The 23,771-nt window shown below is 40.5% G+C and overlaps 1 protein-coding gene across 2 annotated transcripts in view; it reads right to left on the bottom strand.

Annotated features, from left to right (window-relative positions):
• The window catches only part of LOC125644975 (myb/SANT-like DNA-binding domain-containing protein 7), a 69,072-nt gene that overhangs the window by 6,707 nt on the left and 38,594 nt on the right, over window positions 1-23,771 (bottom strand). The window contains exons 2-4 of one of the 2 annotated variants that reach the window (XM_075117734.1): window positions 8,022-8,210; window positions 6,023-6,131; window positions 4,782-5,007 (exon numbers count right to left, since the gene is read on the bottom strand). The gene's annotated coding sequence lies outside the window, so the exon portion shown is untranslated. The remainder of the gene's footprint in view (window positions 1-4,781; window positions 5,008-6,022; window positions 6,132-8,021; window positions 8,211-23,771) is intronic. The other variant, XM_048869840.2, reaches the window with a different exon arrangement.

The following is a 23,771-nucleotide window of genomic DNA, read 5'->3' as shown; positions in this document are numbered from 1 at the left end:
GAAGCTGAGTGAGAAGCAGCAGAAAGCCAAGAACACAGCCAGAACAAGCAATGAATGAAAGCTTTGAGCTAAGTGCTGACTGAAAAGGGGCTTGGAAATGTGTGCAACAATATTGACTCCTGCTGTGTTCAGGGAAACAGAACTTGGTACATTGTTTGTAAATTAACAGGATCCTACCAAAGATACACGTGACTCCAACATCAATTTCTAACTGAAGCAATCTAATAGATCTCAAATTTTGGCGAACTGCTCAGGTCAAAAAAGCTAATGATAGGTAACGATATGAAAGCTTTTGTCAAGGTCAAACCATACATTTCTTAGATCTCCCTACCTGAAACATCCTAATAGTGGATTTGATTTGGTCAGGGAATTTAGAAGGAAAATAACAAAGATAATGTGTGATATAAAGAGTTAAGACAACAGCAAGTTAGAAGATGCCACACTTCCTCTGAGACATTATGCAGCTAACTGACAGTCAGGACAGTATCTTGAAGAAGGTCCCTAATAGCACAGAGGCTAATAGCAGCAATGATTTGTTTCCTTTTTTTTTTTCTTCATTTCATGCTTTTAGGAACAGAAAAATGTTATTCTGAAACTCACCTCAGTCCCAAGTGAAACAGTGTACTGAATTTGTGCTTCAGCTTCAACTCTGGCTCTTTATTTTATGTATGAAGGTCATCAGAAGCCATGGAATTTCTATTGATTGGATAGAGGGTATCACCACAGGCTGAAGGTGATATAGGCAGGTAGGAGATAGAAAGTGTAAGTGTGTGAGAGAGACAGACAGAGATACCAACCACACTTCCCTGAAAAGGAGGAGAAGTCCAGTGATTAGGTGGTGCTAGCCTGGATCTTGGGAGACCTGAACTCAGTGTCCTCATCTGCTGGAGAATTCCGGTGTGACTTTGGGAAAATCACTTAGTCTCTCTGTGCCTCAGTTCCACATCTATAAAATGGGATAATAATCCGTTTCCCTCCTGTTTCATATAGGAACTCACAAAATCTAGGACCAGCCCTGCCAAAATGTCTAATATTTTGAGATGTCATTTGATTTAAAACCTTTAAACTGTAAAAATAGGAGGAGGCTAAAGGAGGTCATGTTTGTTGTGGGCATATGGCTGGTAAGTTCTCCAGGCAGAAATGAATCACAGTGCAAAATGATCTTTGTTAAGTGTGAATCAGACTCATTCCCTACTGATCCGTTGATGTAACCCAGTTGTAGAATGTTTGTTTACTCTGAATCAAACCAAATTCTATCTCATATCCACAGTCATGGTTTCTTTTTCAGATTTGTATATATTATAATCTTAATAAATCAATTTCTAAAAACATTCTGCTACAAAAAGAAAAGGAGTACTTGTGGCACCTTAGAGACTAACCAATTTATTTGAGCATGAGCTTTCGTGAGCTACAGCTCATTGGTTAGTCTCTAAGGTGCCACAAGTACTCCTTTTCTTTTTGCGAATACAGAACACGGCTGTTACTCTGAAATCTGCTACAAAAGTTATCCAAGTTTTAAAATAATCTGATTTGGGCAGTTCTCCTAATAACTATATACTAAGTAGACTTGAACAGATAGGCACAATAGTGAAGTGGCCCTTAAGGTCACACAGTCTAAGACAGAGGGGGATTTGACAGAGCCTTGAGGTTTCAAAACAAACTGAAATGACCTAACTGGTATCTGCCAAACATCTTCGGTGAGCAAGCGTCAGTCAACTAATGTCTGCAATAAATATAACCACTGAGACTCAGGAAGTCCACAAAAGTTGTCCTGACTGTCTTTCAAACACCACCTAAGTCATTATATCCATGACTAGAGGATTAGCTTTGTTAGAGCAGTTGCTCTGCTTAAACTTAGGTAGAGATAAAAAGAAAAACCCATACTCGATTTTGTATTTGCCATTGGAAATAATGAAACTCCAAAAACCATGGGATTTATTGATTTTTATTTTTAAAGAAAAAGGAACATTTGCTTTTGACACATACTTGAAATGCTATTGCTCCAAAGTGGTAGGTTTCAGTTTTTCATTCCCCTTGAAAATTATTAAAACAAGTATTTGCATATGCTAGATGCTAGCTTATTTATATGTAGGACATAGGAAAATAAGATTAAAAAAATAGTTTGCTAGTGAGAACAGTTTGCTATGGGGGGTTTAAACATTTTCTTTTCTTTTATTTAAGCTTAATTAAAATTATTGATATATCTCAAGGCAGTCCATTAGAAACAATAAGTGTTTCATTTATTTTTGATAAAATAATTTATGAATTTATAAGCTGGATCCAAATAGTATATCATAAATGTGATTAAATCTAAGGCCAGCAGAGGAGTTCAGTAATTATATTCCGCTGTACAATTATTCTCAAGGATCAGTTCAATACAAAATACTGGGCTCTCTGTGTTTCTTTGTCCTAAAAAATGCAAGGGTTGATTTTCTTAAATTACCTAATTATTTTTTGTTTGCTGCTGTTTTCCAGTGTACTTGTGGAACCTGATGCCACCCGGGCCTTTATTCAAATTTACTTTTCAGCTTAGGGAGGTTATTCACAATAAATAATTTTAAGCAAATAAAGAAGCTTTTGCTGTCATGGGCAAAATGTCAAGAATAAAGAAAACAAATGAACAGCCAGAAGTCATGAAAAAAATGTATAGTTTGTTTTCTCTCCCTCCCTTTTTATTGCCCCCTCCCCCATTACAGGCAAGTGCAATTTGAATATTTTTGATTACATCAGTACTTGTTAGAAATTACTACACAAGAGTAATTTCTTTCATACAGTCCTATATGATCTAATAGTTTCCAGTGGGGAAAATTTGTTTCTTTTAACCTGACTTGTTTTTTCACTTCTTAAGTGGACGATTCAGTAACGTCTGTTTACAGGCTTTCCAAAGATACATTCCAGACAATTAAAACTATTTATGCAATAACACAGCTTTTGGTAGCTTTAAAATGTTTGCAAACCTATCAATTAGATCACAAGATCAAACGTTGAGTAAAAATATCCTATACATTTTTATTCATGGATAGATTTGTATCAAAGCAACTGATTCAGCTGAGTGCAAGAAACACACAGTGTGGTTGGCACAGCTAAGGCCATGTGTGGGTGGCTGGCTCCATGCCAATCCATGCTACTCATAAAGCTCAAAGAACATATAAGTTGGAAAAACCTTGGCCCAAAGGGATTTCACATGTACATAACAATCCAGCCACTGCAAATGAGTGTTTTTATTTAAATTGAATTTATTACATTGCATTGCTTAAGTTTATGATTATTCAAAATGTCAGGATGGTAAAATGTGGAGTGAAGCCTCTGCTATTAGAAATCTATTGTTAAGCTATTGCTTTCAGTTATAACATTTTTTCCTCTAACACTCTGTCCCTTTGGGCAGAAACTCTGAGTCTACATCTTCCACAGAAGACAATGTCATTTGTAACTCCTGTGTCATCTAGAAATTAGACTCAACAACATCTTCTGTAGTTACTGTACTAGCAAATCAAAGTATAAAAAACTTTAACAATTATATCCACATTCACTTGAAACAAGATTTGAATTAATTGCTTTTTAAAATGTCATCATCAAAAACAAAAGCACATGTGTAGTTCCTCAATTTCTTTTCCTGATGGAGACCATAGCAAAACACAAAAGAGGTACCCATACCACTGTGTTGCAGAGCCAGTCTAGCATTGTATTATAGCAGGAGTGAGAGGAGATGAAAACCACTGAATTGTGTAGCTTGAAAACTTTTGATATATTGTAAAACTAAATGAAGTCACCAAAGCAATGCCCTTAGTAAGCAGGGGACAGAGTCATTTAAATGTTTTCGCCAAGATGGCTGGGTTAAGCTCTGTTAAAACTAATCCTTTTTCATGCTGGCAGGTGTAACAAAGAAAACCTTTTTGTATGTAGTGCAAAAAGGGTCCTTTTCCCTTCTCAAAGAAAAGCTGCTTGATATTTCCATGGTAGAAGTGATTAACAATTTAGAGTTCCCATTCTTAAGCTTTTGTTTTTTTTAAAAAATGGGCCAATTTCTAGAACCATATACCATCTGATAAGAAGATTTTCCACACAGTTCAGTGTAAGAAACTTGGGAATGTCATAAATGAGATGTTAAGAATACAAGTAGATTGCTTTGATAAATGCCAGTTAATGTGGAACTGAATATACAAGGCTTTGATAGCAGAGATAAATTATACTAGTGTATTAAATATTTAAAACTTAAAACTAAACTGGATGAAGTGCCAGAAAATAACTTTCAGAAGTAAGTTTTGCTTTTCTTCCATAAAATGATCTCACTCTACACAGGAGAGGGTCCCCCTGGCAAAGTATACCAAAGTATCCCTTATTTGAGGAGTTATGGCCCTGATTCTGGAGACCACGTCAGGAATGCATGCTTTAATGCTATAATGGTGCTTTCCTGAACCAGGGCCTATAATAGGGGTATTCTTCACCTTGGGTAGGAAATACTAACATCTGTGGACAGAGGCGTGCACAAGAGGGGGCAAGCAGGGGTGTTTCCCCCCCTCCCAATAATCAGAGGGGGCACAGAACTCTGGTCCTGGAGCTGCAGTGGGGACAGCTTGCTCCTCCGGCCCTGATGGGAGCTGACAGCTCCTCTGGCTCTGCGGCCACATTGGGGAGAGTGAGCTCCTTTGACCCCTTGACCGTGGCAGGGACAGCCAGTACCTCCTGCCACAGGGCCGCAGCAGGAGATGACAGCTCCTCCAGCTCCGGGGCCATATTGGGTAGAGCAAGTTCCTCTGGCGGGGCCGGGGCACAGAACATACCTCTCCAAAAGTGATCAAATTTAAATTTCTTCACGTGTCCTTGGCTGTGGGTATGAGGGACTCTGGAGAGCCAGATCATCACTCCAAGGGAGCAATCTGTACTCAGATCAGCCTAGCTTCTCTCCTGTAGGTGGCAAGTTTTTTTCCTTTTTCACTGGTCCCGAAGGCGTTGTCCACAGTGAAACAGGTGTTCTGCTAATGGGAGCTTGGGCAGGATTTGACGTATCTGCATAGGGAACAGACATACCCCATATGCTGCTGAGCCAAACCGTATGCCACAATGCAGGGAAGACCAGTTAGGGGGTTGGAGCAAGCTGAGGGACAGAGTGAAGCAGGTAGATCTACTGTTTCATGTAGGAATCAGATTGGGAGGAAAATGATAATGGTATTCATCCAAGTTCCACCCATAAAATATCAAATATCAAGGAACACTGACTAGGAATAGCGAGGTTATATTATCCCTGTATCTGGCACTGGTGGAACCACTACTGGAACATGCTATCCAGTTCTGGTGTTCACAATACAAGAAGAATGTTGATAAATTAGAGAGGGTTCAAAGAAGAGCCACACGAATAATTAAAGGATGGAAAACATGCCATATTGTGATAGACTCAAGGAGTCTCTTCAGCTTAACAAAGAGAAGGTTAAGGGTGACTTGACTGCAGTAAAAGTATCTACACAGGGAACAAAAAATTGATTATGAGCTCTTCAATCTAACAGACAAAGGTATAAGATCCAATGGTTGGAAGTTGAAGATAGAGAAATTCATGCTGGAAATAAGGCACACATTTTTAAACAGTCAGGTTAATTAACCACTGGAACAATTTACTTTACCCCAGAGCAATTTTTTCAAATCTTTAATGTACTTTAATTGGCCTTTCTGTTTTTCAGTACTGCTGTGCAAACTCTTGGGTTTTGGTATATGAAGGCTTTTGTGAACCAGGTAGTTCAACTGTCTAAAGGCCCCTTTAAATGGTCACTTGGAGAGTCAACTCAGACTTCCAAGAGAACATCCTACCCTCTTTTCCCACCTCCCAAAAAGCTCCGGGATCCACAATTTGCCTTTGCAGTCTTCAGATGAGCCCAAAAGTCCTTAATGTTTAGGGGCTCCAGCTGGCCACTGTTCCAATATTGCCAACCCTAAGCAATCAAAAACCATGAGTAAGGCCCACAGAATCATGAGCTTGGTTTAAATATTGTAAGACTACAAATAATAATATGTATGGGTTCTTTTTATTTACCTTTGTGGTTTTGAGACTCTCAGGTGCACTTGGGTCACATTTTCAAGATTTTCTCCACAACCATGAGGACTGAAATTCTCCTGTATTCACATGGCTCCAGGGGCTAAGTCTTTAAAAAGAAAAAAAGACCAAATTTTGTGAGAGACACAATGAAATCATGAGAGCTGACAATGTTACTGTTCTTCTACATCTACTATTTTCAGGGATGGAGGGCTAAGCAGAGCCACATCACTGTCAATCCCAATGGTATTCTGGAGGATGCTGAACATTCCAATCATAACAGGGCGCAAGGAGAGGGACCTTTCCTCTCAGAGTGCAGGCTGTTTTTCACTGAACTCAGTTTCCCTAGCAACAGATTAGGAGGGAAAGGTCCATGATTTCTAGTGCAAATTTGTTAAAGACCCTTTAAGAGTTGCTAGTACTGCACTAGGAATTGTGGGGTGCTATTAGCCTCAGCTAGGTGCATGACCAGTCTTCTACCAAGAAGCACTTGCTGCTGATGGCAGCATAATACATGACCTGCTTTTGAGTCTAGTCATGCTCCTGTAACATCAAGAAATATTTTGCCCTGGCATAATCATTTCCTTGAAATTCATATTTTATGATGCTACCTAATGTTAAGGTCATATATTACCCCAAGTTCATAACTACCTTTATATCACTGAACTCTTCAATTCAACTTGGCACCCTGAGCCAAAGACTGCAGTGGAGGTTGAAAATGGGGGTAAATTAAGACTGTTCGTAAATTAGTCAGTTTTAAGGCTGCAAACAAACAGTGGGATTCCATAGTGCAGAATGTGCAATATAAGACAGGCACAAATCCAGGGCACAGTTGGTGGAGTGAGACCAGAACATTATAAATGACATCTGTGAAAAGCTGCACTACATAGCTTGCAAAGGTCAATAGGAAAGCTGCTTATTGACATGACCCACCAAACATCTGACAAAGTCATAGAAGAACCATGTAAGTGGTCATATGGATAGCCCAAGAATCCTAAAATCCCCCCTACAGGAGAAATACATTTGTACATTCAAAAATATATTGAAATTTTGTTGGCAATGAGCTCTGTCCCCTTTCCTTCCTTCTTGTTGAATTAAGTTTACTTGTTGAAATTCTTTAGGGCATAAGGGCTTTAGCCAGCTATGCTTCCTTCCACCCTAGCTCTGCACACCCTCCCAGGTCTTCAGGTTGCTCCCTGCTTTGGCAAACTGCCCTGCTCCCTGGAGCCTTTGAACTGCCACCTCCTACAAAACCTTATTACCCAGGTAATTTGATTACCCTTCTGATAGCTCAGGTTGACCTACAAAATATATGTAAGGTTGTTGATAGAGAGAGATGCAGGTATAGAACACAGTCAATTTATTAATGAGATATTTATGTAAAATAAATGCAAATATAAAATTACCATATTATATCAGTTAATAATTTCTCTCTCCTATACATGTATGTAATATCCATCTATAATGTTTGAAATACACATTTAAGGCTGTGAATATAATTCATTTTTATAGATCACATGTTTTAGTATAAAAAGTGCCCCTTTCACTTTATTTAAAACATATTTTCAATCTGTGGTGTGATAACTTTTCTGGATTTTTCTTTTATCAGTGGGAGTTTGGGTGTATGTTAAAGAAAAAGGCTCTGCTTTATTGTACATTCTCTGATTAGTTACATTTCAGCTGCTTCTCAGAGGCACCTGTGTGGTAACTGTTGGCCCACTCAACAGTCCTTACTTAGGAGGAACATGTTTATGTATTAGCAAAGTACTTAACACTGTGTAACTCTATGGGCCTTCTATTGGCTAAAAAAAAAAATGTACATAATTGTTATACAAGACTCAATAAATGAAAACCAAATACCTTGCCACAGTGATGGCTTCTTCATCAATCAAAAGCCTAGCCCAATGTATGTCAGTGGAGTTTAAAGGTGTATCCCTATTTTCTCCATAAATATCCCAACTTGCAACATTCAGGTGGAAGATATAAACTTAAAATTTACCTGTTAATATGAAACTTTCACAGAAATGTTCTTGCTTGAAACCTGGAAGTGCTTAAAACTGGGCACATGTCTCTCCTTCCCAGCACACAAACCTCCACCACCAGTATCTGTGCAAATCCTGAGTAACAAGAGGTTCTACAGCCTGGATTGGGGATGGTCACTGGGGCAGGAATCCTGCCTCCTCAAGCGCTGGAGAAACAACAAAGTTACTCTCTTTGGTTACTACAGCAACAGTGGTCACAACTTCTGGGTTCCATTTCAGGAGATAGAATTGTACTAACATTCTCCCGTCTTCCAGCTGCTCCCAAAAATGCATCAACATTGCTGCATAGGCAGCTTCTGTAGAGCCCTATTCCTCAGTGTAGGAATCCCCCTTTCCAGATCCCTTCCATCCCTACACAGTGTAAACATGGCATTTCTGATGTATTTAGGATCATCTTTACCTTTGGAGATTGAGGGATGGTAGCAAACTTACTGATAGGCACAACAGGACTAAGCAAGGGGCTGACTGCCATTCTGGCCAGTCAGCCTGAATTCCCAAGCTTTTGTGGGGTATAAACAAGACTTCATGACACTACCTAAGTTCTGTGGCTTATTTCATATAAGCGCATGGTATCCTCATCCTTTTGTTTCCTTTATTTAATGTATTAAATACTACAGTTTTTTTTTTCTGCTAAGTCACATCCTTGAGCCACATTTGAAAAGGAAGGGTAAACTTATCATGTTTCTGACCCATTAGAAAAGCTGCTTTAACAGTGCAGGAAATGTAATCTGTATGGCCAACAGGAAAGTGTCATAAGATGTGAGCTGCAGAGATTTTGGAAGGTTGTGTCTGAGCCACACCATCCTGTCTTCATTGGTAGGCTTTGTGTACTAATATCCTCTTAGCCTAATTTAAAATCATTAATTAAAATGACTTGAAACTGATGTGTAATGTAATAAGGATAAAGGGTCCCATCCCAAAAATATGGAAAAAAAGACTTCTTAAGACACGTCACTTTAATAGATCTTACTCTACTTTTGTCGCATTGCATAATTGACTTACTATGACATGATCCTATTTAGAAGTGGGTATTTATATTCCCCAGAGCGTTATCAACACAAACATGTGTGCAGGTTACAGATACATTTTAAACATGTTTGATTGCATGTTTGATTTTTTTTAAACTACTATGAAGAAATTAGTATGAAAAAGGAGTGGTATAGCCAATATCCAGTATTTGGAGAGGAAATTAGGAATAAAATCCTTTTACTCCTCTGTCCTAACAACATTTTAGGCCATATCACACCATTAGGGTATTCTCCAGAACTTCCTGTTGATATCAATGAGAAATTCTGAATCACATAATATAACCCATTAAATGCAATTTAAAAAGTTCTTCATCTCAGCCAATCATCTTTTACAATATAGTTTTTGTGAAGGGGAATTACTTTTCTTTCCTGCCTGTTGAGAGGGGGCAAGGGGACATTTTTATTAAACCTTTGCTATTTTGTACAGGATGCACAAAATAGTTAAATTCCCTAATTAAATTATAATTCTAATCTTCAACAATAAAATGAAATCCTGTAATAATCTACTCGTAGAGCCTGACAGCTGGCCCGTCTGATCCTTGCAGTCTGCTTACAAATTGGTATTAGTGGCACTAATAAAGCTGATTAATGTTGTGACTAGAGACCCACTAACCTGACATTGCCAGCTGGGCTCACAAAGGCTGTCAATCTACACAGCAGCTGTTAAACTACTAGTGCCGTAGCCTTTAATTTACATTTCAGCAACCCCCATATCGTAATGCATTTTAATGGGCAGGAATAAAAAGCTCTAGTGACGTGCAGGAATGTCACAAGATATTGATGTATTATGTAGTCATTTAGTCATGTGTTAGTATTATGTAGTCATTTAGTAACAAGACCAGTTATGTCTTTTCTCTGTTATGTTGCTCTTAACCTGTAGCAACTCTGTTGTAATCAATGGAATGACTCCAGATTTATACAGGCACAGCTGAAAGCAGAATTTAGTCCCTCCAGTCTACCTAATATGGTTATGATAATTTATTAATCTTTGACTGATATTAAGGATAAAAGCTATCAAGCAGTTCAATTCATCTTAATAGTTTTTCCCCAGAGATGGCTTGTTTAAAAGGAGTATAGAGTGCTCAAAACAGCTCCTACTGAACAAGTGTCTGTATCACAAAAATACCACCATAACTTGCTGATGGTCTCTTTGGAGAGACCAAGGGCTGAAAAGGCCTGGAAACTGATGTACACTTTCTCTTCTAGCCACGTCCTCACATGAGGTTTGAGTAGGGCAGTCAGGGGACACTTGCATTGCCATTACCTGTGTTGTAACTGTACCGTGTGTAACCAGAGGATTTTAGTCTGTTAAGGCTGTCTATCCAGTACCTTCCACAAACATTTAGTCCTCAGGATTAGTTCATAACGTAAATACAAAAAACCTGTGTTAATGCAGCATGAAGTTTGTGACATTAAAATGAGAAGGGGCAAAGAAATGCAAAATAAAGGTTCAAAAATGCAATGGCCACATTGTCCATAGGTAATATACCCTGTTACTTTTTCTCTTGTTAAGTGGGTAGCTCTGTATGTGCTCTATATGTTGTTAAATCCATACGGTAAAATACACTGGATATGCAGTGCATCCAAGTTAATGTTTCCTAGAGCATCTTTATGTTTGTATTTCTTCTTTTTGTATTTATGTAATAGTTTTGTATTAATTTAAAGCTCAGTGGTTTGAGCATTGGCCTGCTAAACCCAGGGTTGTGAGTTCAATCCTTGAGGGGGCCATTTAGGGATCTGGGGCAAAAATTGGGGATTGGTCCTGCTTTGAGCAGGGGGTTGGACTAGATGACCTCCTGAGGTCCCTTCCAACCCTGATATTCTATGATATTCTATGAAAAACTTGGGGGTGTCGCTGGAAATTACTCTCTTTAAACAGTCCGTTAATGTCAGTTTTCAAAATCTTTACACAAAGGAGGAAAGTGGGGGAGAAAGCAATATGAAAAGTTCTACAAGCCAAGAACTCTCTGTTACCTATTAGCCAGCTAAACATGTACTGTAAATATAAGGACGCTGCAAAGACAATGCTGAATAGCAAATTTTTAAATAAGGCATGGTTGTAAACAAGCTTTGTCTCTTTAGGTACTTACATTGCCCTCATCACTGTAGTAGCCACACTCATTGACGGATTTTATCCTCCCAACATCCCTGGGAGGTACATAAATATTATCCTCACTTCTGAGACACAAGGCTGATTAAGTGACTTGCCCAACCTCACATAGGAAGTCTGTGGCTGACCTGGGAATTGAATGCAGGTCTACTCCCAGTCCAGTTTCCTGTCCACTTGGCTATGCTTCCACCCTCAACTTGACAAGCTAAAGTAGACGAAAAGCTCACCAGAAATGACAAGAGATGCTGATGAGAAGAAGGTAAAGGGGTAGAGAAGTGGGGGAGACAATAATACAAGGGAATTTTACTCTAGGGGAATGTTTATCAGCAGAGAATCTATATAATAAGATTTCAGGAGCATCAGTCCATGTGTCACTCTGAAACCTATCACTTCTGCAGTGGCAGTGTGAAGTGAGGGAAAAAAAACTATAAAGCATGGCTTGAGGTTCTTTTTTGTTCAGAATATCACCAGGTTGAATCATCACTACGTCTTGTGGCCTATTACCATCCAATTTTTAAGTTCTTAGCAATTTTGTCCTGATAAATTATATCTGGGCACTATAGCTGCACGTATAGCTGCACTAAGGCACATAGTTAGGCCATGCCAAGAGTCCTAGACCATTGTGATGTCAGAGGTAACTCAACCAATCATCACCCTTACACTACAGCTAATGTGCATGCAACAATTGCATTGGTTGTATGAAAGAAACTGCAAGATGGTGGATTATATGGCCCAACTGCCACCCACACAACTCTCCAGGCATTACACAACTACCCACAACAATACAACTACCAGACACAATAGCAACAAACACACATAGGCGGTTGCCACAACAGACCCCTCATTTGCCACCCACAAAAATCACCGCAAATCTCCCAGCGCATGCACACACAGACACACAACTCAACACAAGCCCCCACACAAGAGCACAATCAGCATCATCCATATAGGATTTGCAGCCTGCTCCTGTCCAATTTTCAAGTTCTCAGCCTTTTTTGGATTTTTTTCTTTTAACACTTGAGTTTATGAACTCCACACATGTGACTGCATGGGCTTTCAGCTACTGGCAGATCATATACCTTATTTTGTATTGCCGAGTTTTTGTTTGCTACTTTCCCTAACCTGCATGGAATGTAGTCTAATGGTCTGAGTGGAGGATTGGAAGCCAGAAGATCCTGGCTTCTTTTTCTTCTTCTTTTTTTTTTTTAATATACTTTCAGCAAATCACTTAAACTATGCAACAATCTCCTGATCTGTAAAAAGAGAAGATAATTCTTTCTTACTCAAAGAGAGGCTGAGATGGATAGTTCAGTAGTGTTTGTAAACTGCTCTGAAGGTGAAAAGTGATATAGTATTCAGAGGACATTCTCACCACAAGACCAGTCAAATCTTTTACTGCTTGCCTTTAGACTGTAAACCATCTGTTATCTGCTGGACACGGACCGCTTACTGCACATTGACATTCATTATACTAAATATAATATTAATTAAAAATCAGGGAACAAAAACATGCACCAGAAAATGCTGTATGATTAAGAGAATAAGACAAATTGTTTCCAATGTTTCCATAGAGAATGTTTGGGGGTTCACTGTTTCACTCTCAGGGAAGAGGAGGTGATGTCAAAGCCTATAATTTCTTTGGGATTATGCCAAGAGGGCAGTCCTGCACATTTGCAACTGTCATGCTCTCAAGCATGCCACTGTCTTGTCCCAATGTTAATTCTGTCTTTTTTTTTTTTTTTTTTTTTTTTTGGCCAATGACCTACGGCCAAATAATGTTGCACATCTCAGGTTCCTACTCACAAACTGTCTCCTGAAACACACAGAATGGATGACAAAAGCCTTTATCATAAACCTTCCAAACTGAAAAAGGGAACTTTTATGACTTGGATATTTTTGTAGTCAGAGTAGTGTACGCTCTGAATTGGGATCATAGCAGTTTTCAATATTCCTTAACCTATGTACATTATCATTTTCCAGCATCCTGGAATCATTTTGACTGAGAAGAGTTCATCTGGATGCTGTGAATTAGATCTGATCAAAAAAGGATTCAATTTTGGCCATGATTTGTCCCATATTTGCAATTGAGATTCAATTTTTTTTTTACTAGCTCAACTCTGAACTTCAGAACATTCCTGTATGTAAAATTACAGCTAGAGATTAAACCCAATAGTCTCTGCCCATCCTCCTGAGACATTATAATGTATACCATGAATATTCTGACAAATGACTGGATTTTCAACAACCTACAAAATATTTACAATTGCTAAAAATTCAAGAAATCATTTATTATGTTGGGGGTTGAACTGAAGGGGAAGAGGGTAGAAGGTTTTCAACCTACCTTTTCAGATTTAAAAGTCTGAAGGGCCGGGGGGAAGGAAAGCAGCTAAGCCTAAATCCTCAAGCATGTTCTATTGGAAGGGGGAAGAACCAAGAACCTACTCATGTACTTTTTCAATTTCTATCAGATAACAGGATTCTAAGTGTTTTAATCATATAAATGCCTAGATAAATTAGAGACTGAACACACCTGTTCATTCTATCTCTGGTTAAAAGTCTTTACTCCAATGCATAGAGTTACTTTTCCATGGGGACTACTTGCAGACTAAGGTAATACTCATAAGAACATAAGAACGGCCATACTGGGTCAGACCAGCCCGCCCTCACTCCGCGCCGCTCCCAGAAGTGGCCAGAATGGTCCTATGGGAGCAGGGGGGTCTCTGCACACTGCCCACCGCCCCGAGTGCCAACTCCACAGCTCCCATTGGCTGGGAACTGCATCCAATGGAAGCTGCACAGGTGGTGCCTGAGTATACCCCTTAGGCTCCCCACCTAGGAGCCGCTGCCAGAGGGGTGTGCTGGTCACTTTTGGGAGCCACCCGAGGTAAGCACCCTCTCCCACAGCCAAACTCCCTCTCAGATCCCAACCCCTCACCCCGTGCACGCAAATTCCTTCCCTGAGCCTGCACCCCTCACCCCCTCCTGCACCCAAACTTGCTCTCAGAGCCTGACCCCGCACCACCTCCCACACCCAAACTCCCTCTCAGAGCCTGACCCCGCACCACCTCCCGCACCCAAACTCCCTCTCAGAGCCTGACCCCACACCATCTCCTGCACCCAAACTCCCTCTGAGAGCCTGACCCCGCACCATCTCCCGCACCCAAACTCCCTCCCAGAGCCTGCACCCTGCACCCCAACCCCTTGCCCCAGTCTGGTGAAAGTGAGTGAGGGTGGGGGAGAGTGAGTGACAGAGGGGGGGGGGGGGATGGAGTGAGCAGGAGGTGGGGCCTTGGAGAATGGGTGGGATGGGACGGGGCCTCACGGAAGGGGCAGGACAGGGGCAGGTCTTTGGGTTTCGCAATTAGACAGTTGGCAACCCTACTGGGCAGGCATGTGAAAGCCCTGGCAATGCCGGCAGAGCACACGCAGCAGCACAGTCAGCAGCTCACTGGGCACCAGCCAGTGTAGATGCAGCACTGCCCAAATGTCAGGTGGACCGTGTCGGTGCGCGCGTGGCTTGTGCGTGTGAGTGGGTCCATTGACTGTTCTGCCCTGGGGCCCAGAATTGCTGTCGGCGGGCCTCAGTGACTCCTAGTTCTTGTGATATGAGAAGGAGTAAATAACACTTCCTTATTTACTTTCTCCACACCAGTCATGATTTTATAGACCTCTATCATATCCCCACTTAGTCATCTTTTTTCCAGGCTGAAAAGTTCCAGTCTTATTAATCTCTCCTCATAAGGCAGCTGTTCCATACCCCTAATCATTTTTGTTGCTCTTTGCTGAACCTTTTCCAATTCCAATATATCTTTTTTGAGATGTGGTGACCACATCTGCACGCAGTATTCAAGATGTGGGCGTACCATGGATTTACACAGAGGCAATATGATATTTTCTGTCTTATTATCTATCCCTTTCTTAATGACTCCCAACAATCTGTTCGCTTTATTGACTACCACTGCACACTGAGTGGATGTTTTCAGAGAACTATCCACAAGGACTCCAAGATCTCTTTCTTTTTGCGTGGTAACAGCTAATTTAGACCCCATCATTTTATATGTATAGTTGGGATTATGTTTTCCAATGTGCATTACTTTGCATTTATCAACATTGAATTTCACCTCCTATTTTGTTGCCCAATCACTCCAGTTTTGAGAGATCCTTTTGTAGCCCTTCGCAGTCTGCCTGGGACCTAACTATCTTGAGTAGTTTTGTATCATCTGCAAATTTTTCCACTTCACTGTTTACCCATTTTTCCAGATCATTAGTGAATATGTTGAATAGGACTTGGCCCCATACGGACCCCTGGGGGACACCACTATTTAGCTCTCTCCATTCTGAAAACTGACCATTTATTCCTACCCTTTGTTTCCTACCTTTTAACTAGTACCAATCCATGAGAGGACCTTCCCTCTTATCCCATTACTGCTTCCTTTGCTTAATAGCTTTGGTGAGGGACCTGGTCGAAGGCTTTCTGAAAAGCTAAATACACTACATCCATTGGATCATCCTTGTACATGTTTCTTGACACCTCAAAGAATTCTAGTAGATTGGTGAGGTTTGATTTCCCTTTACAAAAACCATGTTGACGCTTCCCCAATAAATTATGTTCATCTATGTGTCTGACAATGTTGTTCTTTACTACCGTTTCAACCAGTTTGCCTGGTACTGAAATCAGCCTTACTAGCCTGTAATTGCTGGGGTCACCTCTTGATCCCTTTTTATAAATTGGCGTCACATTAGCTATCCTCCAGTCATTTGGTACAGCAGCTGATTTAAATGATAGGTTACAGACTATAGTTAGTAGCCCTGCGATTTCACATTTGAGTTCCTTCAGAACTCTTGGGTGAATACCATCTGGTCCTGGTGACTTATTACTGTTTAATTTATCAATTTGTTCCAAAACCTCCTCTAATGACACCTCAGTCTAGGACAGCTCCTCAGATTTGTCACCTAAAAAGAATGACTCATGGTTGGGAATCTCCCTCACATCCTCAGCCATGAAGACCAACGCAAAGAATTCATTTAGTTTTTCTGCAATGGCCTTATCATCCTTGAGTGCTCCTTTAGCATCTCAATTGTCCAGTGGCCCCACTGGTTGTTTAGCAGGCTTCCTGCTTCTGATGTACTTTTAAAAAAATTTGCTATTACTTTTTGAGTCTTTGGCTAGCTGTTCTTCAAATTCTTTTTTGGCCTTCCTAATTATATTTTCACACTTCGTTTGCCAGAGTTTATGCTCCTTTCTATTTTCCTCACTAGGATTTAACTTCCACTTTTTAAAGGATGCCTTTTTGTCTCTCACTGCTTTTCTTACTTTGTTGTTTAGCCATGGTGGCTGTTTTTTGGTATTCAGAATGGGGGAGGAGGAGGCTGGACAAGGCCAATAGCTTGCAACCTTCCCAAGATAGTTTCTTTAATCTTCCTTGTTTCATAATAAAATAATTGTCTGTTTTTTAAGGAATTGTTTGTAAGGCCCTACTTAGTTTGTGATATTGCGGATATTGTGGATCCTGCAGTACTAGGCTTCCACTGCAATTCTGTCAGCTGCCAGGCTGACAGCTGGAGCCCCTGGGGCTGTCAGCGGAAGCCCTGGCTGTCAGCCGCTGATGGCCAGAGCTCCCGCTATCAGCCTCTGGTAGCTGATGGCCGAGGCTCCTGCTGTCAGCACCCAGCAGCGGTTGGTTGAAGTTCCCGCTGTCAGCCCCACGCACGGCAGGGCTCCCGCTGTCAGCCCTGTGCATATAATATAGTTGCAGCAAAAAAGTTAGCAGGCATAACACAATATGTGAGTGTTTATATTGTTCCAGCACATTTTTCTTGAACAAATAGGTCTTCTTTGGCTTTTCCAAATTACCACAATAAATAAAGGTCCATTGTAACTTTTCTGCAATTTTCCATGTCTTGTCCACAACTCAGCTGCAATTTTTGACAGTCATCCCACAATTCAAGTAGGGCCTTAATCAGCTGGCTTTTTTTATAGTGTATATAGCACTACATTCTGGTATAATTATTATAATTATTTTAATGTAATCTCTGCAACAGAAATCTAACAGACTCTACAGACTCAGTATTGAAAATGGATAACCTCTGATATTACTGCAGAAAGTCTTAAAAACTGTACAACTCAGCCTTTCACATATGCCCAGCAAATTTTAATTCAGCCTCAAGTTACTCTCAAGTTAGTAGTGAAAGCATAGATCTCTAGTTTATCATTGCAATCTATATTTCCCCATTAATCAAAGTCTCTTCTGTTCACATACCCAGGTTCTCTGGAAAAGTTCCACTGGAATAAGTCTGCTCCCACCTTAGATTTCATTACTTCCTAAAGTGATGGGGTTGAGTGAAGTAAAATTTCATTAGAAGAAGTTTATGACTGGGTTTTCTTGTCAGTGCGCAAAAGGCATCTGTTCCTTATGCATGTTTAATTTAAATATTTTTCATGAATGTGGGATGACAGCATAAATATTTAAAATCATTGATAGAGTAGAATGCATTAAAACACAGAGGCTGCTGCACAGCTGCTCCTAAATTATAGATTTCTTATGCAATGAATACATTTACTGCTATCTTCTGCAGAATTAAAAAATTATGTCCTCTGTCTGAAATATTTTGTCAATTCCTTATGGAAGTTCTTTGTAGGACCCAAACCTTCCATACAGCTGAAAGAATCAATTTGTGAATCCGTGGTGAACTGACAAGGTATGCAGGAATTCACTGGATTCATATAGGCCGGGCTACAGTGGGAATATGTAGTAGAGGGGTAGGGGAGGTTAATTTTCTCTCCTTGTCAGCTTGAATCTACCCTTTCTTCAGTCATGAACCTGTGTAAGTTAAAAATAACTCCCACTGGCAATATCTTGAACTCTGATAATAACTGAAGTCTTCAGTTTGTATGCCAGGGGTCCTAGTGCTAATCAGTTTCCACAGATATAGAAATATTCTATTTTCATCTTCACCACCACGTACTGGAATAAGATTTGGATTATTTTCACCAGCATTATTTGTAAGAATTTTAAATATTGTGTGAGATCTATTGGACTGTGGAATAATCTCTCTGGGAAGTTGAACAATATCCACTGTATGAGTTATTTAAAAATACAGTTATTTCTCCAGTACTTTGTCAGTGTAAGAGAACAATCAAATACAGGAAGGGTATTTGACTTTACAGATCTATCTGATCACTGCACATGTTACACTGCTATCCAGAATTGAGACAGATTTATAGGAAAAGGACAGTGGCAGAGTTGCAACAATTTTCGTGAATTATCCAAATACACATAAATTAAGTATGCTATGGTTCCCATGAATCAGAGATCCCATTACTTTTATTTATAATTAAATCATCTTTTTAGAACATTCTATATAGTACAGTTGACTCAGTAATTAGGGGGATAAGATCTTCTGGAATACTTTTGCTATTAGTTTCTGAAAATGAATTTTCCAAATAAACTTCCAGTGACAAGTCTTGTTAACTAAAGTTATGTCCACACTACAACAGCTGCAGTGGCGCAGCTGCATCGCTGTAGCGCTTCTGGCGAAGACACTAAGCGAACAGGAGAGAGCTTTCCCATTTACTTAACAACTCCTACCACTGCGAGAGGCAGTAGCTATGTCAGTGGGAGATGCTCAGTGGGAGGCGCTTAGGTCAGTATAATGTACGTCGCTCAGGGGTGTGAATTATTCACACCCCTGAGCGACGTACATTAATTATACTGAAGTACTCTGTAGTGCAGACAGCCTTAGGATTCAAGGCGCTATAGAATATGCTTTCATGGTGGAATGTTCACTCCGGCTTTCCAATTACCGTTAAAGGAAACTACAAGTTGTATAATTTTACTGAGTCATCCATCTCAGTGACTATTTGTTAACACAAAATAAAGTACCCAGATGCCATGGCAATGGGCTTGGCCAGAGGTGTCATTAAATATCATGTGAGCAGTGGTATAAAGTTTTATTGGCATGAGCTGGGAATGGGCATGTTACTCATGAATGTTGAAGCCATGAGTGAGGGAGATCCCTTAGTCACACCTTAATACAATTGTCTACTGTTAGATTTTGTTGATGCTACATTTTATAGAAAAAAATTAGAAATCTGTAGAGATATTATTCTATATGAATTATTCCAACTACAGAGTACCAAGAAGAGAGGAAAAATAGTACTAATACGTGTTATAAAACCTCTAAAAATCATCTTGAAAAGCTTCTCTAAACCAGGATGCTGCTGGTTTAAGTGTGACTTTCTCACCACCCACCTCTAGGATGTAGGAATATCCCAGTTCTCTAGTGGAAGAAACCATCCTTGTAGGTTTGCAAGATATTGACCCTTAAAAGCAGGACTGTTATTTCCCATCCTGTATATTGGGTGATTTTAGGTCCCACTTATTGGGAGGGGAGATATTTCTGTGGCAAGTTCTTTTTATTTAAAAAATTAACCAAGAGTTTGAAAGCTACTCGAAGATTTCAGATAATGTGACCTAATGTTAGATGGATGTAGCCCTATCAGACGGGTAGAATGCGAGGGAGTGTCACAATTGCAAATTAAATGCTGTTTGTTACATGGTTGCAAAATTAAAGCAATGTATCATATGAATATTATCTCTCATCATGTAAGGTTACAAATTCCTAAGAACCTAGTACAGCACACAGCAGGGTACTATAGCAGCTGTCGATTATCATTGTTCAATATGGGCAGTTTTTGATCAGCAGCAGCACAGACATGGCACATTGCCTAAGTATTATTTTAGAAGTAAGCTGAATTTACTGAAGACACAGTACCAGATTTTGGCTGCCCATGCACAGGTATGCACGGGGTCAGTGGGAAGACGGCACTATATGCCAACAAAAGCCTAGTGTTATACGCTCTGTGCTCAAGATGTGGGCAAGTAGCAGTGCAGCCAGAGGCATGTCAAGGTATGTTGGGGATATTGTGCAGGCCCTGCCCTCTTTTGCTGAACTGGCTTGCAATGTGGGGCTGGTACAGTTGGTAAAACTCCAACTTAGCTCATATATAGAACAAAATATTTGTTTGATTCACTGCCACTTCCTGGAATGATTAAAAAAAAATAAGATACTATGTCATGTGTTCTGAATATGAGGTCATGATCACCCAACGTTTTTTATGGCTAAATGGGAGGGGGTGGATCACATTGGTGGATGTGCAGGTGAACGAGCCTCTGATAGTGTGGCTGATGTGATTAGGCCCTGTGATGGTGTCCCCTGAATAGATATGTGGGCACACAGTTGGCAACGGGCTTTGTTGCAAGGATAAGTTCCTGGGTTAGTGGTTCTGTTGTGTGGTATGTGGTTGCTGGTGAGTATTTGCTTCAGGTTGGGGGGCTGTCAGGCAAGGACTGGCCTGTCTCCCAAGATTTGTGAGAGTGTTGGGTCATCCTTCAGGATAGGTTGTAGATCCTTAATAATGCATTGGAGGGGTTTTAGTTGGGGGCTGAAGGTGACGGCTAGTGGCGTTCTGTTATTTTCTTTGTTAGGCCTGTCCTGTAGTAGGTGACTTCTGGGAACTCTTCTGGCTCTATCAATCTGTTTCTTCACTTCCGCAGGTGGGTACTGTAGTTGTAAGAATGCTTGATAGAGATCTTGTAGGTGTTTGTCTCTGTCTGAGGGGTTGGAGCAAATGCGGTTGTATCGCAGAGCTTGGCTGTAGACGATGGATCATGTGGTGTGGTCAGGGTGAAAGCTGGAGGCATGTAGGTAGGAATAGCGGTCAGTAGGTTTCCGGTATAGGGTGGTGTTTATGTGACCATTGTTTATTAGCACTGTAGTGTCCAGGAAGTGGATCTCTTGTGTGGACTGGACCAGGCTGAGGTTGATGGTGGGACAGAAATTGTTGAAATCATGGTGGAATTCCTCAAGGGCTTCTTTTCCATGGCTCCAGATGATGAAGATGTCATCAATATAGCGCAAATAGAGTAGGGGCGTTAGGGGACGAGAGCTGAGGAAGCGTTGTTCTAAGTCAGCCATAAAAATGTTGGCATACTGTGGGGCCATGCGGGTACCCATAGCAGTGCTGCTGATCTGAAGGTATACATTGTCCCCAAATGTAAAATAGTTATGGGTAAGGACAAAGTCACAAAGTTCAGCCACCAGGTTAGCCGTGACATTATCGGGGATAGTGTTCTTGACGGCTTGTAGTCCATCTTTGTGTGGAATGTTGGTGTAGAGGGCTTCTACATCCATAGTGGCCAGGATGGTGTTATCAGGAAGATCACCAATGGATTGTAGTTTCCTCAGGAAGTCAGTGGTGTCTCGAAGGTAGCTGGAAGTGCTAGTAGCGTAGGGCCTGAGGAGGGAGTCTGCATAGCCAGACAATCCTGCTGTCAGGGTGCCAATGCCTGAGATGATGGGGCGCCCAGGATTTCCAGGTTTATGGATCCTGGGTAGTAGATAAAATATCCCAGGTCGGAGGTCCAGGGGTGTGTCTGTGCAGATTTGATCTTGTGCTTTTTCAGGGAGTTTCTTGAGCAAATGCTGTAGTTGCTTTTGGTAACTCTCAGTGGGATCATAGGGTAATGGCTTGTAGAAAGTGGTGTTGGAGAGCTGCTCTTGTTCATTTTGATTATGATGTCAGAGTTGTTTCTGAGGCTGTGGATGGCATTGTGTTCTGCACGGCTGAGGTTATGGGGCAAGTGATGCTGCTTTTCCACAATTTCAGCCCGTGCACATCGGCGGAAGCACTCTATGTAGAAGTCCAGTCTGCTGTTTCGACCTTCAGGAGAAGTCCACCTAGAATCCTTCTTTTTGTAATGTTGGTAGGGAGGCCTCTGTGGATTAATATGTTGTTCAGAGGTGTGTTGGAAATATTCCTTGAGTCGGAGACGTCGAAAATAGGATTCTAGGTCACCACAGAACTGTATCATGTTCGTGGGGGTGGAGGGGCAGAAGGAGAGGCCCCGAGATAGGACAGCTGCTTCTGCTGGGCTGAGAGTATAGTTGGATAGGTTAACACTTTGGATAAGCTATTACCAGCAGGAGAGTGAGTTTGTGTGTGTGGTTTTTGGAAAAAAAAAGGGGAGGGGGGGTGAGAAAACCTGGATTTGTGCTGGAAATGGCCCAAACTTGATTATCATACACATTGTAAGGAGAGTGATCACTTTAGATAAGCTATTACCAGCAGGAGAGTGGGGTGGGAGGAGGTATTGTTTCATGGTCTCTGTGTATATAATGTCTTCTGCAGTTTCCACAGTATGCATCTGATGAAGTGAGCTGTAGCTCACGAAAGCTTATGCTCAAATAAATTGGTTAGTCTCTAAGGTGCCACAAGTATTCCTTTTCTTTTTGCGATTACAGACTAACATGGCTGTTACTCTAAAACTCTCATAAAGGAGAGTGGGAGGGTGTCAGATCCGATAAGGCAGCTCTTTCTTGTGCTGCTATGTAGAATTTGCTTCAAGAAACTAGCAAAATGAAACTCCCCATACCCAAACTAATATAGATGCATGTGAATTTAAGCTCTGATCTTATGGAGCCAGTCACTTCAACAGCTAGCACTCTATTAAAATAGTTGGTTGCTGGAACATCTATGGGGATTGTTCCTAAATTCAAATCATCTGGCAGCTTAGAGTTTCCCTGGTTTCTGTAAATGTACTTAACTGCTTCCTTCACTACTGCTAACAGTTTCGGGTACGTTCAGGAAGAATACACCTGCTATGCTGCTGAACATACACCAAATATATATGCGGCAACACAGGAGGATTATTTTACTTGGATATTTCTGAAACATTCAACAACAGTCAAACAAATCTGAGAAGTTCTGAGCTTTCTGAAGGTTTGAATCTTGAAGTCGAAAACCTAATTCTTTCAAGACATTTTCTTTAAAATCTGTTATGATGCAGATGCTATATTGTGGTTATGGGGGCTGTAGGAAAGAGCTAGTCAAAAACTTAAAATCTATTTTCATGAAATATTTTGACATTTCAAAGTTGTTTTCAAAGTGGACCTATTTTCTCTATTTTCTTTTTTTAATAGAAATTTTTGTGACTTAATTTTTTTCATCAAACCAGTTTTTGGTAACAAACATTTGGATAACTGTTTCAGTAATGTTTTCAATAACATTTTGAAAGCACGGATAAAAAAGTCATGCGTGATCACAAAACCTAGATCAGGTCACATTTGTTCGGAAAACCAAAATATGACCTCCAATTAACTCTCTGGACACGATTCTGCTCTCACTTAAACCAGTGCAAATGAGAAATAACTCAGTCACTCATTGGCATAGATGAGGAGATTATGAGGCCTGGATTCTGAACAACCCAAAATGTTGTGGACATTCAGATTCACAGTTTTTTCCAGCTCATCTCTATTTCACTTTGCTCACTGAGCAGAAACAGTGAGGTTATAGAATCCATGAAACAACACAAGATTTAGCATGTGTCTTGAAAGGACATATTTCTTGGCAGATTTATCTTTTATCAGGTGCTGAGACAGCAATTTTACCCTGCTGTCTCAAATATCTAATGTTTTCACATCTCAAAAAAGGATAACATTTTTCCAAGTCGGAAGAAATATGAACAATTTATTTGAAACTGAAAATGCCAAAATGGCAGAAGAAAAGT

The sequence above is a fragment of the Caretta caretta genome, chromosome 11 (assembly GCF_965140235.1).
Source record: "Caretta caretta isolate rCarCar2 chromosome 11, rCarCar1.hap1, whole genome shotgun sequence".
Classification (NCBI taxonomy): Eukaryota; Metazoa; Chordata; order Testudines; family Cheloniidae; genus Caretta; species Caretta caretta.
Note: the sequence above shows the minus strand (reverse complement) of the source record. Positions and strands in the feature narration are given on the sequence as shown.